This window comes from Lasioglossum baleicum, unplaced genomic scaffold (genome assembly GCF_051020765.1).
Source record: "Lasioglossum baleicum unplaced genomic scaffold, iyLasBale1 scaffold0658, whole genome shotgun sequence".
NCBI classification, from domain to species: Eukaryota; Metazoa; Arthropoda; class Insecta; order Hymenoptera; family Halictidae; genus Lasioglossum; species Lasioglossum baleicum.
Window position 1 is genome coordinate 38,107 of NW_027469718.1, and position 14,860 is coordinate 52,966.

Consider the following 14,860-nt stretch of genomic DNA (forward strand, 5'->3'; position numbering starts at 1 on the left):
GAATTATTAATTGAAAATCCTCCTGAAATTCATTCTACTAATAATTGACCAATACAAGGAATTGCTGATACAAAATCTGTATTTACTATAGCTCCTCAAAACGATATTTGTCCTCATGGTAAAACATATCCTATAAATGCTGTTATTATTCATAATAAAAAAATTGTAGTTCCAATATTTCAAACTACATTTAATTTAAATGAATAAGAAAATAAATTTCGTGCAATATGTAAATATATAATTATAAAATGAAAAGATACTCCATTTATATGAATTAATCGAATCTGTCATCCAGAATTTACATCTTTTATAATACGAGGAATTCCTATAAATACAAAATTAATATTTGGACAATAATTTAATGATAAAATAAAACCTGAAAAAATAAGAATTAATAAAAATAAATCAAGAATTGATCCAAAATTTATATAATATTAATATTTATAGGTATAATAATATTAATATCGATATACAATATTAATAATATAAATTACTATGTAAAGTGTAAAATATTACTATTTATATAAAAAATTAAAAAGTAATAAAACATTAAAATTTATATTTAGGTTTATTTATTTACGGATTTATTACTTCTTAATTTTGTACATTTACTCATATTAATTTATATTTTTTTTCGTATTCATTTTTATATAATGGATGTTATTTCAACTGAAAAATATAAAGTAACAAATAATATTATAATTATAAGAAATAGTACATTAATATTTGTATAAATTTTTTCATTTCAATTATTATTAATAAATTAGTATTTAAATTTAAATTTAAATTATTAAATAAATAATTTTTAAATACAAAATAATTTATTATTAAATTATTAGTTCATAATAATTAAATTATTAATCAATGAATAAATAATCATAGAATTTTATTACATTTGAATTTTGGTAAATTTAATAAAGTAATAAAATAAGAAAAAATAATTATAATACCTGAAATGTAAATATTTATAGATGTAATTAATTTATATATAAAAAATACATTATAATTTAAACAATAATTTTAAAAAAATAATAAATATGTTACTCGAGAATAAATATTATTAATTTCTAACATTAAATTTATAATTAAAAGTGATATAATTAATGATGTTAAATTTATTGTTATTGCATTTATTATTATTATAAATTATATTTATCTATATGTATATGTATATTATGCTATTTAATTTAATTTCCAAAAAATTGTTTTTAGAAACAAATTTTTGGATACTATAGTAATTTTATTAAAAAATTTTTTTGAATTTTATTAATATAAAAATATAATTTAGCTTCAAATAATTAATTATTATTATTAATTTGCAAAAGTAATATTTTTATTAAACTATAATAATTGTTGAAATTATAATTATTATTTTATTGTTTAAATTTATTATATCATTTATATTATTAATTATTTTTTAATATTTTTAATTTTAATTGAATATATTTCTTTTACTAATTTAATATATTTAATTTGTAATAATAATATGTGAATATATTTAATATATTTAATTTATTCAGTAAGAGAAGCAATTTTAGGATTATCTTTAATAGGAAGATTAAATTATATATATGGTCATCAAAAAATTAAATTAATTAGGTTAATTAATTAAAATTTTGAAATGAATGAATTACTAATTTTATTATTAATATTTTTTGTTTCTTTAAAATTAATCTAATTTATGTATTAATTAAATTAATTTATTATATTCAGTAACTTTTTTTGTAATGATAAAATTAAATTGATTAGATTTAAGGTTCATTATTATAAATTTAAGATTAAGGTTTTATTCTTTTAATTTATTAATTTTATTTTTATGAATTTTTTCTTTCATTTTTTTAAATTTAAATAAAGAATATAAATTATGTTCATTAATTAATTATATAATAATGATATTTATATTTATTTTTTATTTCTTTGAATTACTTATTTTTTTATTTAATATTTGTAGCTAGATTATTAATTATTTTCTTATTATTAATAAATTGAGGTAATTCTATAAATCGAATTTTAGCAAGATTTCATTTGATATTTTATACGTTATTTTTTTCATTGCATTTATTATTTATTCTTTCACGTTTATATATAAGAAGTAATAATTTAATTTTTTAGTGAATAGAATTCACTAGTAATTATATTTCAATATTTATATTTATTTATATATTATTATCATTTTTAGTTAAAATTCCTGTATATATGATACATTCTTGGTTATTAGAAGCTCATGTAGAAGCACCTTTTTATGGTTCAATAATTCTAGCATCAATTATCTTAAAATTAGGACGTTATGGATTATAACGATTAAGATTTACTTTTAAATACTGTTTTTATAAAATAAATAATTATATTTTAATAATAAGAATTTCAGGTATATTAATTTTATGAATATATGTTTACGTCAGTTAGATATAAAATTAATTGTTGCTATTTCTTCCATTAGTCATACGGGAATAATATTAATAGGAATAATAACTTTTTCTAAATTATGTATTCATGGTTGATATATGATAATAATTTCTCAAGGATTTAGATCATCTGGATTTATTTTATTTAATTGATATAATTTATAAACAAACATATAGGCGTTTATTAATAATTAACAAAAGTTTAATTAATATCATACCTTCAATATCATTAATGCGATTTACATCATGTTCTTCAAATAGATCTGCTCCTTTTTCAATAAATTTAATTAGAGAAATTTTTTTATTAATAAGCTTAATTTATAAATGTAAAGTTTTATTATTAATATAATTTTGATATTATTTATTAAGATTTACATATGCAATTTACTTATTTTCATTTATTAATCATGGTAATTATTATTTTAAGTTTAACTTATTGAATGGTAAATTAATTAATTATTTTACTTCAATAATACATTGAATTCCTTTAAATATTTTTGTATTTAATTTAATTTTAATTTCAATTTAAATAATTATAAAATATTAATTTTAAAAATTAGTTTTACTAATAAAATATTAATATTAAATTATAATTAAATTATATATTTACAGAATTTATATATTTTTTTAAGTTTATTTGTTTTAATTTTAAATTTATATTATTTATTAATTAATAATATTATTATTGTGGAACGAAATATTTCTAGATTGAATTCTGTAAAATTTAATTTTATAATTTATATAGATTCAAGAAGAAAAATATTTTCATTTTTAGTATCATTAATTAGATCAATAATTTTATTATATATTATTAGTTATACAAATTTAGAAAATTTTTTAATTAAACGATATTTTTGTTGAGTAATATTATTCTTAATTTCTATACATTTTTTAATTATTAGTTTTAATATATTATCTATTATAAATGTTTGAGATCGATTAGGAATAATCTCTTATAGGTTTAATTAGTTATTATCAAAAAAGTAAATCTTTTAATTCCGGAATATTAACAATTATTTTAAATCGTTTTGGTGATTATTCTTTATTAATATTAATTTCTATAATAATAATATTTGGTAGATGAAATTCATTATTATATAAATTTAATAATTTAATAATAATTTTATTTATTATATTAATTTTTACTTAAAGAGCACACATTCATTTTTGTACATGATTACCAATAGCTATAATAGCTCCATCACCAGTTTCATCTTTAGTTCATTCTTCAACGTTAGTAACGGCAGGTGTATGTTTATTATTTCGATATTTAGAATTATTAGAATTAAATTATAAAAATTTTATTTTATTAATTTCTATATTATCAATGTTATATTCAGGTATTTCTGCAAATTTTGAGTAAAATATTAAAAGAACTGTTGCATACTCAACTTTAAGTCAATTAAGTACTATAATAAGAATTATATCTTTAAACATAAAGGATTTAGCTTTTTTTAATAGGTTTTCCTTTTTTTATTTGGATTTTATTCTAAGGATTTAATAATTGAAAATTATTTCATTTCAAAAATAAATTTATTTAGAAATTTAAACTTAATTATTAGAACAATATTAACTATTATATATTCTTTTCGAATTATAATAAATTTATTAAATAAAAATTTTAATTTAAATTTAATTTACATTAGAGAAGATAATTATTAAATTTTTGCATATTAATTATAATCATTTTTAGAATTTTTTAAGGTAAAATTATCTTTAATTTAATGTTTATATTAGAAATTATAATTTAAAACTTCTTTTTAAAAATATTAATTTTCAAAGTATTTGTACTAAGACTTTTTTTAAACAGAATTTTAATTAAATTAATATTTCTTTTAATATATTTTATGATAACATTATAAATTTAAATTTAATTTATAAAAAATCTTATTTAAAATCATTACAATATATTTATTTATATGAAATTATATTTGAGAAAATTATAATAAAATTAATTGCAAGTAAAGTTATGCTATTATTAAATAAATTCAATATTTATTTCAATTTTAAAATTTACAATATTATTAATTTTTATATTTTTATTATTAATTTTTCCAATTAAATTATTTATTTATTTATTATATGTATATTAGAAACAATAATATTATTAATTTTAGTTATAAAGTTAAAAGCTTTATTTATTTTTATTTCATTAAGTATTTGAATAGCTTATAGAAAGAGTATAATATTGAAAATGATAAAGAAAATTTAAACTTTAAAAATTTTTTTTTTATATTTAAAATAATTTTTTATATCTCTGATTACACAAATCAATATTTTTTTTAAACTATTTACATTTTATAAATATAATGAATTGAAATATTCATTAACTCATTTAATTAATAAAATTATAAATATAGAAAATGGAAGAAAAGAAATTAATAATCCTATATTATAATCATCTATATTATTTAATATAAAAATAATTGGTATTAATACAATAATTTCGGCATCAGAAATTAAAAATATCAAGGATATTATATAAAAAGGAAAAGAAAATGGTAAAATAGCTTTAGAAATTATATTGAATCCACATTCAAAAGATAACTTTTTTTCTAATTTATTTTTATATGTTATTGGAAATGAAAAAATAAGTGAAAATAAAAGTAATGAAACTAATATTACTAATAAATGTAAATAAATAAAGTTTATTATAATAAGTATTTTATGTATATTAATTTTATAATAATTATTTAATTGGAAATTAAATGTACTTATTTATACTATATATAATAAATTAAATCTAATAAATATAATTTAAAATATGAAATTAATCTTATTAAATCTTCAAAATTCCAATATCAAACTGAAGATTCAAAAATAATATGATGAGATTTTGAAAAATGATTAAATTTTAATCGTAAAAATGTATAAAATAATATAATTAATCCAATTAATACATGAAATCCATGGAATCCTGTTATTAAAAAATATTATGAACAAAAAACTCTACCAATAATTGTGAAATATGAATAAATATATTCAAATAATTGAATTATTATAAATTGTAAACCTAAAATTAATGTGTAAATTATATATATAATTGATTTCTTAAATTATATTTTAATATATAATTATAACACATTGAAAGAGTAAATCCTGAATAGATTAAAATAATTGACTTCAATAATGCAATTAGTAAATAATTAAATAAAATAATACCCTTAGGTGATCATATATTTATAATTTCAATTCAGGAAGAATTCTATATAATTTCTTATAAAATATAAAATATATGAAAGAACTTCATAAAAAAGGAATGAAAAAAAATAATTCTGATAAAATCAATAAAATTTAAAAAATTTTTTAAAATTTATTACATAATTTGTATGATGTCCTTGATAAGTTCTTTCACGAATAATACTTCGTATTCATAAAATAACAACTAAAATTATATTAAAAATTATTATTAATAATTGATAATTAAATTTGAATTATATTAAATTAATTAAATCAATTATTGAATTTATTAAATTTAATGATATTAATAAAGGTCATGGTCATAATGTAACTAAATGATAAGGAAAATTATTTATCATCATCAAATTTTAATATTCAGAATAATATAGAATTATTAATATTGAAAATACATAATTTCGAATGAACGATATAAAAATTTCTAAAACTATTAATATATTTTGAATTAAAAAGAAACAAAGATTAAATTTGAAATATTTAAAATAAAATTGCCTAATCGTGTTAAAATTAAATGACCAGAAATTAAGTTAGCATATAATCGGATTGATAAAGTTAAAGGACGAATAATAATTCTAATTAATTCAATAATTACTATAAACTTTATTAAATATAAAGGTGAATTTAAAGGTACTAAATGAATAAAAAATAATTTACAAGAATTAATTATTATATATAAAATTAAAGCTATTCATAATGTTAATGATAATATTCAATTAAATAATAATTCTATTGTTGGAGTAAGAACATAAGGAATTAATCCGAAAAATTAGTAATAAGAATATATGTTATTATATTTATAAAAATAATAATATTTGAATTATATTTATAAATTATAATGAATTCTTTACATAATAATTTAATAAATTTAATAAATAAAATATTAATTCAATTTAAAATAATATAATAATTATTTCGTAAAATTATATAAAATATAATAGGAAAATAAATAAATCTTCAATTAGAAATAAAATTTCTATAATTATTTATTCTAATTATTGGACCAAATATTTCAAATAAATTTATAAAATTAAAATTCATTTATTGAAATTAATTTTTTTTTATTATAATTTAAATTAATTAATATATGATTTAATTTAATTATTAAGTATAATAAGTTAAAAATTATAAAAATATATAGTTCACATAAAAAGATTGGTCTTATTAGTGGAATTCATTAAAAGTAATTTTTACTATTATTGATTTAAAAGATCAATTCTTTTTAATTTAAGATATTTAATCATTTAAATATTTAAAAAGTAATAAGGGATATTCATTTTAAATTGACAATATAATGTTATATATTTTAACTAATTTTTAAATTAAACTTTATTTTTAATTCATTTTATGAAATTAGTTAAAGATGTTCTTTCAACAGTAATAGGCATAAATCTATGATTTATACGACAAATATCAGAACAGTGTCCAAAATATAATCCAGCTCGTTAACAAAATAAATTAAATTGTTTAATTCGTCCTGGAATTGCATCAATTTTACCACCTAAAGATGGTACAGTTCAAGAATGAATTACATCAGTTGATGAAACTAATAAACGTAAAGGTAATTTTGTAGGAAATACTATTCGATTATCTGTATCTAATAATAGAAATTGATTTAATGATTCATATATTAATATATATGAATCAAGTTCAATATTATTAAAATCAGAATAACAATAAAATCAATGTCATTGATGACCAATTGATATAATTGAAAAAAAAAGGATTTAATAATTCAACAATACAATATAAAATCATTAAAGATGGAAAACAAATAAATAATGAAATTATTATTGGAATAATTGTTCAAATTACTGCAATTAAATTATATTTTAATATATATAAATTAATCCATTTATTACATAAAATATCAGCAATTAAATATGAGTTAAGAACAATAATTATTAATATAATATTACAATAAAATTATGTATATAAATTAAATTATCATAGTAAAAGGAATTTTAATTTTGAAAAAGAATATATATTTCATGTTGCTATTTTTAATAATAAAATTAAATTTTATACAATTGAATTTTAAATTCATTGCACGTTTCTGCCATATAAAAATTTTTTAATTATTAAAATTCTACACTCAATGAATGAATGATTTAATGGAGGATAATTTATTAATCATTCTAAAGATGATTGAAAAAATTAAAATAATAATAAACGTTTTAAATTAAACTTTCTAAAATTAAAAATAATAAAAAATTATTCTATTTAATGGAATAATAGAACCAATTGAAGATAATAGATTTCAACAATAATGAGAATCAGGGTAATCAGAATAACGTCTAGGTATTCCTATTAAACCTAAAAAATGTTGAGGAAAAAATGTTAAATTAACTCCAATAAATATTATTAAAAAATGATATACTAATCATTATTTGTTTATTATTAAACCAGTAGTTATAGGATATCAGTGAATAAATCTTTAAATAATGGAAAAAACAGCTCCTATTGATAAAACATAATGAAAGTGAGCAACATCATAATATGTATCATGTAAAATAATATCAATAGATGAATTAGATAATATAATTCCTGTTAATCCTCCAATTGCAAACAATAAAATAAAGCCTAAAGATGAAATAATACAATTATTTATTTCAAATTTTGAACCATAATAAGTTGCTAATCATGTAATAACTATAATTCCAGTAGGAACAGCAATAAGTGTAGTTGCTGAAGTAAAATAAGCACGAGTATCTACATCTATTCCAATAGTAAATATATGTTGAGCTCAAACAGTAAAACCTAAAAATCCAATCCCTAATATTGCATAAATTATTCCTAAATTAACAAATACTTCTTTTTTACCACGTTCATTTATAATAATTTGCGAAATTACTTCAAAACCAGGTAAAATTAAGATGTAAACTTCAGGATGACCATAAAATCAAAATAAATGTTGATATAATACAGGATATCCTCCTCCTATAGGATCAAAGAAAAATGTATTAAAATTACGATCAAATAATAATATTGTAATAGCTCCTGCTACTACAGGTAAAGATAATAATAATAAAATTATTGTAATAAAAGGAGATCAAGGAAATAAAGGTATTTCATCTAAATCTAAACAAAAATTTTTTATTTATATAATTGTAGTTATTAAATTTGAATCTCCTATAAGCGATGAAATACCAGATATATGTAAATAAAGAATTGTAAAATCTACAGAAGGAGATGAATGAAAAATATAATTAGATAAAGGTGGACATACTGCTCAACCAGTTCTAGATATAAAACTAAGAATTTTTCTAGCAAATATTAATAATAATGAAGGAGGTAGCAATCAGAATCTAATACAATTTATTCCAGGAAATGATATATCAGGTTATCTTAATATTAAAGGAATTAATCAATTACCAAATTCTCCAATTAAAAAAGGTACAATTATAAAAAAAATTCTAGAAATAATTGATATATAAAAAATCAATAAACTCGATAATTTATTACTAGAATTTAAATTAATTATGCTAATTCTATTAAATGTTACAATCTCAAAAATAAATCACTTTAAAATAATATTTCATAATAAAAAAAAAGATAAATATAAAATATATATTAAATATATAACATTTATATATTTATATATTAAAATTAATTTATATAATTTGTTTAAAATTAAATTATACTACAATTTTCCAAAATTAAATTATACTATAATTTTCAAAAATTGTGTTAAAATTTTTGTAACTAATAATAGTAAATAAATTTTCATAAATATCTTATCAAAATATTCCTTTTATCAGGAATATCATTATTATATATATATTTTTTGTAATGTAAAAGCATATAAAATATCGAATCTTAAAGAATTAATTAAATTGATAAATATATATATATATATATATATATAATAAATTATTATAAATAATTAATTATATATATATATACATATATATGTATAATAAATTATTATAAATAATTAATAAACCATTAAAATGTTAAAATAAATTATAACTTTCAATATTTATAAATTTGCAATTTTAAATAAATTGATTCAAAATAATTAATAAACCTATAAATATTAAAAGCAATATTCATTCAATATTTATAAGTTATATATCCTTAAATAAATTAAATTAATAAACCTATAAAATATTAAAATAAATAATATTTAATATTTATAGGTTTTGTATTCTAAAATATATCAAATAATTAATATGCCAATAAATATTAATAATATCCTTAAATAAATGAAATTAATAAACCAATAAAATATTAAGATAAATAATTTTTAATATTTATAGGTTTTGTATCAATAAATAAACTAAATAATTAATAAACATATAAATATTAATAAACTATAATTATTTAATATATATAGGTTTTATATCCATAAATAAATTAAATTAATAAACCTATAAAATATTAAAATGAATAGTTTTTAATATTTTATAGGTTTTGTATCCTTAAATATATTAAATTATTAATAAACATATAAATATTAGTGAACTATGTTCATTTAATATTTATTGGTTTTATATCCATATTAAATTAATAAACCTACGAAATATTTAAATAAATTATAATACTTATAGATTTTGAATTTTTAAATAAATTAAATAAATAATAAACGTAGTAATATTAAGCAATTTATAATATTTATAGGTTGTGAATACTTAAATAAATTAAATAATTAATAAACTTCATTAAATAAATATTTCTTTAATATTCATAGATTTTAAATAAATTATTACTAAATAATTAATAAACCTATCAATATTAATTAAATCACATATTGAAATATAATTATTTAATAAACTAATATTATAATTTAATTACAATCATATTCTACTCAACTAAAATAACATAAAATTAATTATTTATGCTACTAAAATAGTATAAAGTTAATTATTTATAATAAATTAATTTATACTACTCGAGTAAAATAGTATAAAATTAATTATACATATAAAATTAATTTATACTACTCGACTTATATAATATATATTTAATTATTTATTATAAATTAATTTATACTACTCGATTAAAATAGTATAAAATTAATTATTTATACTACTAGAGTAGTGTAAAATAAATTACTGAATATATATTTCATATAAAATATTATTATATAATGTATCGATAGATTATGAGTCTATAATGCTTAGTAATCAGCTTATTTATATTTTAAATTTAATATAATTTGTCAACAGCAGAAAATTTCAATGGAACAAATTTTCTTATTAAATATGCAATAAAATTAGCTCACCACAATACTAGTCGAAAATATCAATAGTGCAAACGTTACACATAAAAATTTGTCACCAGTAGAAAATTTCAATAGAACAAATTTTCATATTATATATACATTAAAATTAACTCACCAGAATACTAGTCGAAAATATCAATGGAACAAATTTTACACAATAAAATTTGCCAACAGTATAAAATTTCTATACAACAAATTTTCAACCTATGTATGCAATAAAATAATCTCACCACAATACTAGTCGAACCAGGTAGTCCGCGTCTGAACCCGCTGAACAGTATTGGCATTAGACTCGCAATTTCATGGTATGAATATCAATTAACAAAATCTAACCGTTGTTGAACGTTCCCTATTTCTACATAGTCAAACTTTTTACCGAAGGCCTTTCTTTCGGAGAAGCTAACCCGTTGCATCGAGATTACGTCTTCGTGTTTAGAGGAGCATATTAGTATACACTTTAAACACGGACACATTAATTTCGTGTATGAATTCTTAGATTGAGTGTTAAACATATCGAGAAAGTTACCACCTTCCTAGAGTGCCGATCGGCCTTGCCAATATATTCACGAATTCTGCGATTCCGAAAGTCGAACGAAGTATTCCGGGTGCAAATCCGCTGAACAGTTTTGGCAATAGACAGCGTAATTCACGGTTGGAATATTAAAGTAGAGTGCCAAACCGTTTTAGATCGTTACAAATTCGTATAAAGTGGAAACTTCTCCGAAGACCTTACCCACCGCAAAGCTAACCCGCCATATCGAGAGCGTAGCATCGTGCTATTAGAAGAAATTAGTCTTAATTTCGCAGACTGGAACCTTAACGTCATGTATGTATTAGGAGGTCGACGGTCAATCCACTGCAGAACGCTGCCACTGTCTGTGTGAGAAGAACCGCTTCGTAAATACATTCGCCTATCCAGCGTGTCCGACAGTCAAACAACGCATTCCTGGAGTAAATCCACTGCACTGTATTTTCAATAGACTCCTTCAGTCCTGGTTTGAATATCAATGTAGTGAGTCGGACCGTTGGAGAACGTTACCAAATGGTATAAAGTCAAAATTTTTACCGGATACCCCACCGTCCAAGACCCTAACCCGCTGTGGCGAGCGTCATGCTTAGTTCTCACGGAAACAAGTAAGTGGACAATATAGCAGAAGCACACCGTATTTTTAAATATAAATTAGAAGATCGATTGTCAAACCGTTCCAGAACGTTACCTCCGTCATTGTGAAGTCGCACATATATCACAATAGATTCACCTATCCTGTGGTTCCGTGATTCACACTAGGAATATCAGGCGTTCATCCGCTGAAGGGTATTGGCGATTGACTCGTTATATCACGGTTTGAAAAATAAAATAGAGCGTCACACCATTTATGAACGTTACAAATTGATATGAAGTCAAATGTTTTACTCATATCCTAGCCATCCGCGAACCTCGCCCGATTCACAGAGAGTATAACATCGTGTTCATAGGACAAATTGGCATAAACTATAGTGACGAGCTCATTAACTTCATGTATGAATCAGAAGATCGGATGTCAGACCGTTCGAGACCGTTACCAAGATATATGAGGTTCGAGCGGCTAAATTAATAGCTTCACCTATTCTGAGATTTCCAGAGCCAAATGTGCTATTCGTGGTGTAAATTCTCTGAATGATACCGGCAACAGACGCGTTAATTTACGGCATGAGTATTAATGTTGGGAGTCAAATCGTTGGAGAACATAACCAATTGTTATAAACACATTCCGTTTAATAAATACGTTTCCTTCCGAGGACACAATCCGCTGCACGATGTGACCTGGCTAGTGTTCGCGGATGCAAATTAGAAGATATTTAACAGGCGGGCACCTTATTTTCATGTATAAATAGCAAGATTGAGTGTCAAACCGTTGGAGGTCGTATCTACCATTTTTGAGGGGAGCACAGCGAAGTCAAGAGATTCACCTATGCAGTGATTCTGAGAGTCAAGAGAGGTGTTCCTGGAGTACGTACGCTTAACAGTATTTGCAATAAATACCCAATTTAATGTTATAAAGGTTGAAGTACGGAGTAAAACTGTCGAAGATCGTCACTTATTGGTATAGAGTCTAACATTTACGGGAGGCCTTACCTTCCAAGAACATATCCCGCTGTATCGAAAATATAGCTTAGAGTTCAGAGGTATAAATTAGTATCCACTTTAGTGTCGAGCACCTTAGTTTAATGAACGAATTAGAACATCGAAAGCCAAACTGTTCGAGAACGTTACCATCTCTTTTGTGGGTGGCACTGCTGAGAAAATAGCATCACATATCCTGTGATTCCGAAGGTCAAGCCAGATATTCCGGGAGTGAATGCGCTGTACAGAATTGGAAATAGACAGCTCAGTTCACGGTTTGAATATTAAAGCAGTCCGTCAAGCCGTTGTAGAACATTACTTGTAGGTATAGGGCCAAACTTGTTACAGAATGCCGTGCCCTCCGAAAAAATGAACAGCTGTATCGAGAGTAAAATACCGTGTTAAGAGGTACGAACTAGTATACATTTTTGTGTGGAACACCTTAATATCATGCATGAATTAAAAGGTCCAAAGTCAAACCGCTCGAGATCGTTAACATTTTCTGCGAGAGACGATCGGCTATGTCTATAGCTTCACCTGCCATGTGATTCGTAGAGGCAAACCAGGTAACACGGAAGTACATCCCCTGAACGGTACGGGCAGCATACACCTTAATTCATGGTTTGAATATTAAAGCAGGCAGTCAATCCGCTGTAGATTATTACCGATTGGAGTAGAGTCAAACACATTACCGTAGGCCTTACCTACCGAGAAGCTATCCCACTATATTGAGGGTATTACTTCGTTTTCCGTGAAGCAAGGTAGTATACATTATGGTGACATACACCATAATTACATGTATATATTAGAAGATTGAGGGCCAAACCCATTGAGAACGTTACCACTTTCTGAGCGAGACGAACGCTAATTCTATAGCTACACCTGTACTGTGATTCCTAGGGTCAGACCAGGAATTCTGAGAGTCAATCCCCAGCGCGATATAGTCAATAGACACGATAGTTCACGGTATGCATATTAAAGTAGGGCGTCAAACCTTTGTGGAACGTTACCTGTTGATATAGTGTCAAACCTATACCGAAGGCCATAATTTCCTAAATCCTTGCCCGTTGTATGGAGTGTCATGCTTCCGGTTCAAGGCAACAAATTAGCAGACCCTTAAGCATACGAACACCTTATTTTTATATGTGAATATCAAACTCGAGAGTCAAACCGCTCGAGAACGATACCGCCTTCTGTGAGATTCGAACGGCCAAGTCAATAGCTTTTCCTATCCAGTGGTTCGGAGAGTCAAACCAGGTAATCCTGGAGTAAAATAACTGAACAATATAAGAAATTCACTCCTTCACTCGCGGTTTTAATGTGAAAGTAGTCCACCAAGCAGTTGCAGGACGTTACCTATACGTGTACGGTTAAACTACTCACAGAATACCATACCCACCACAAATCTGACCCGCAGTACTGAGAGAATGACACCGTGATCAGAGGTACGAGCTGTATATATTTGAGGGACGAGCACCTTAATTTCATACATGAATTGATATATCGAGAGTCAAACCGTTCGATAATGTTACCACCATCTGTGAGAGACCAACGGCTAGCTCAGTAGCTTCACCTGCCCTGTGAGTCCGAAAGTCAAGCCAGGTATTCCTGGAGTAAATCCGCTGAACAGTATTGGAAATAGAGACTTTCGACCACGGGATGAATATTACAATACAGCGTCTCCCCGTTTGAGAACGTTTCCAGTTGCAATATAGTCAAACGTCTTACGGACTGCTTCACCTAATGAGAAGCCTAGCCTTATGTATCGAAAGTAAAACATCGTGTTCTGAGGAACAAATTACTATACATTTTAGGGACGGGCACCGTAACTCCATGAATGTATTAGACGGTCGAAGGACAAACTCTTCGAGAACGATGCCACCTTCTTTCAGAGTCGAACAGCATAGTCAATAGCTTGGACTGTCCTAT

At 22.2% G+C, this 14,860-nt stretch overlaps 1 pseudogene; it reads right to left on the reverse strand.

The window, feature by feature from the left end:
* Positions 1 to 7,860: 7,860 nt before the first annotated feature.
* LOC143220291 (cytochrome c oxidase subunit 1 pseudogene) lies at positions 7,861 to 14,014 on the reverse strand (annotated as a pseudogene).
* Between the last annotated feature and the right edge of the window lie 846 nt (positions 14,015 to 14,860).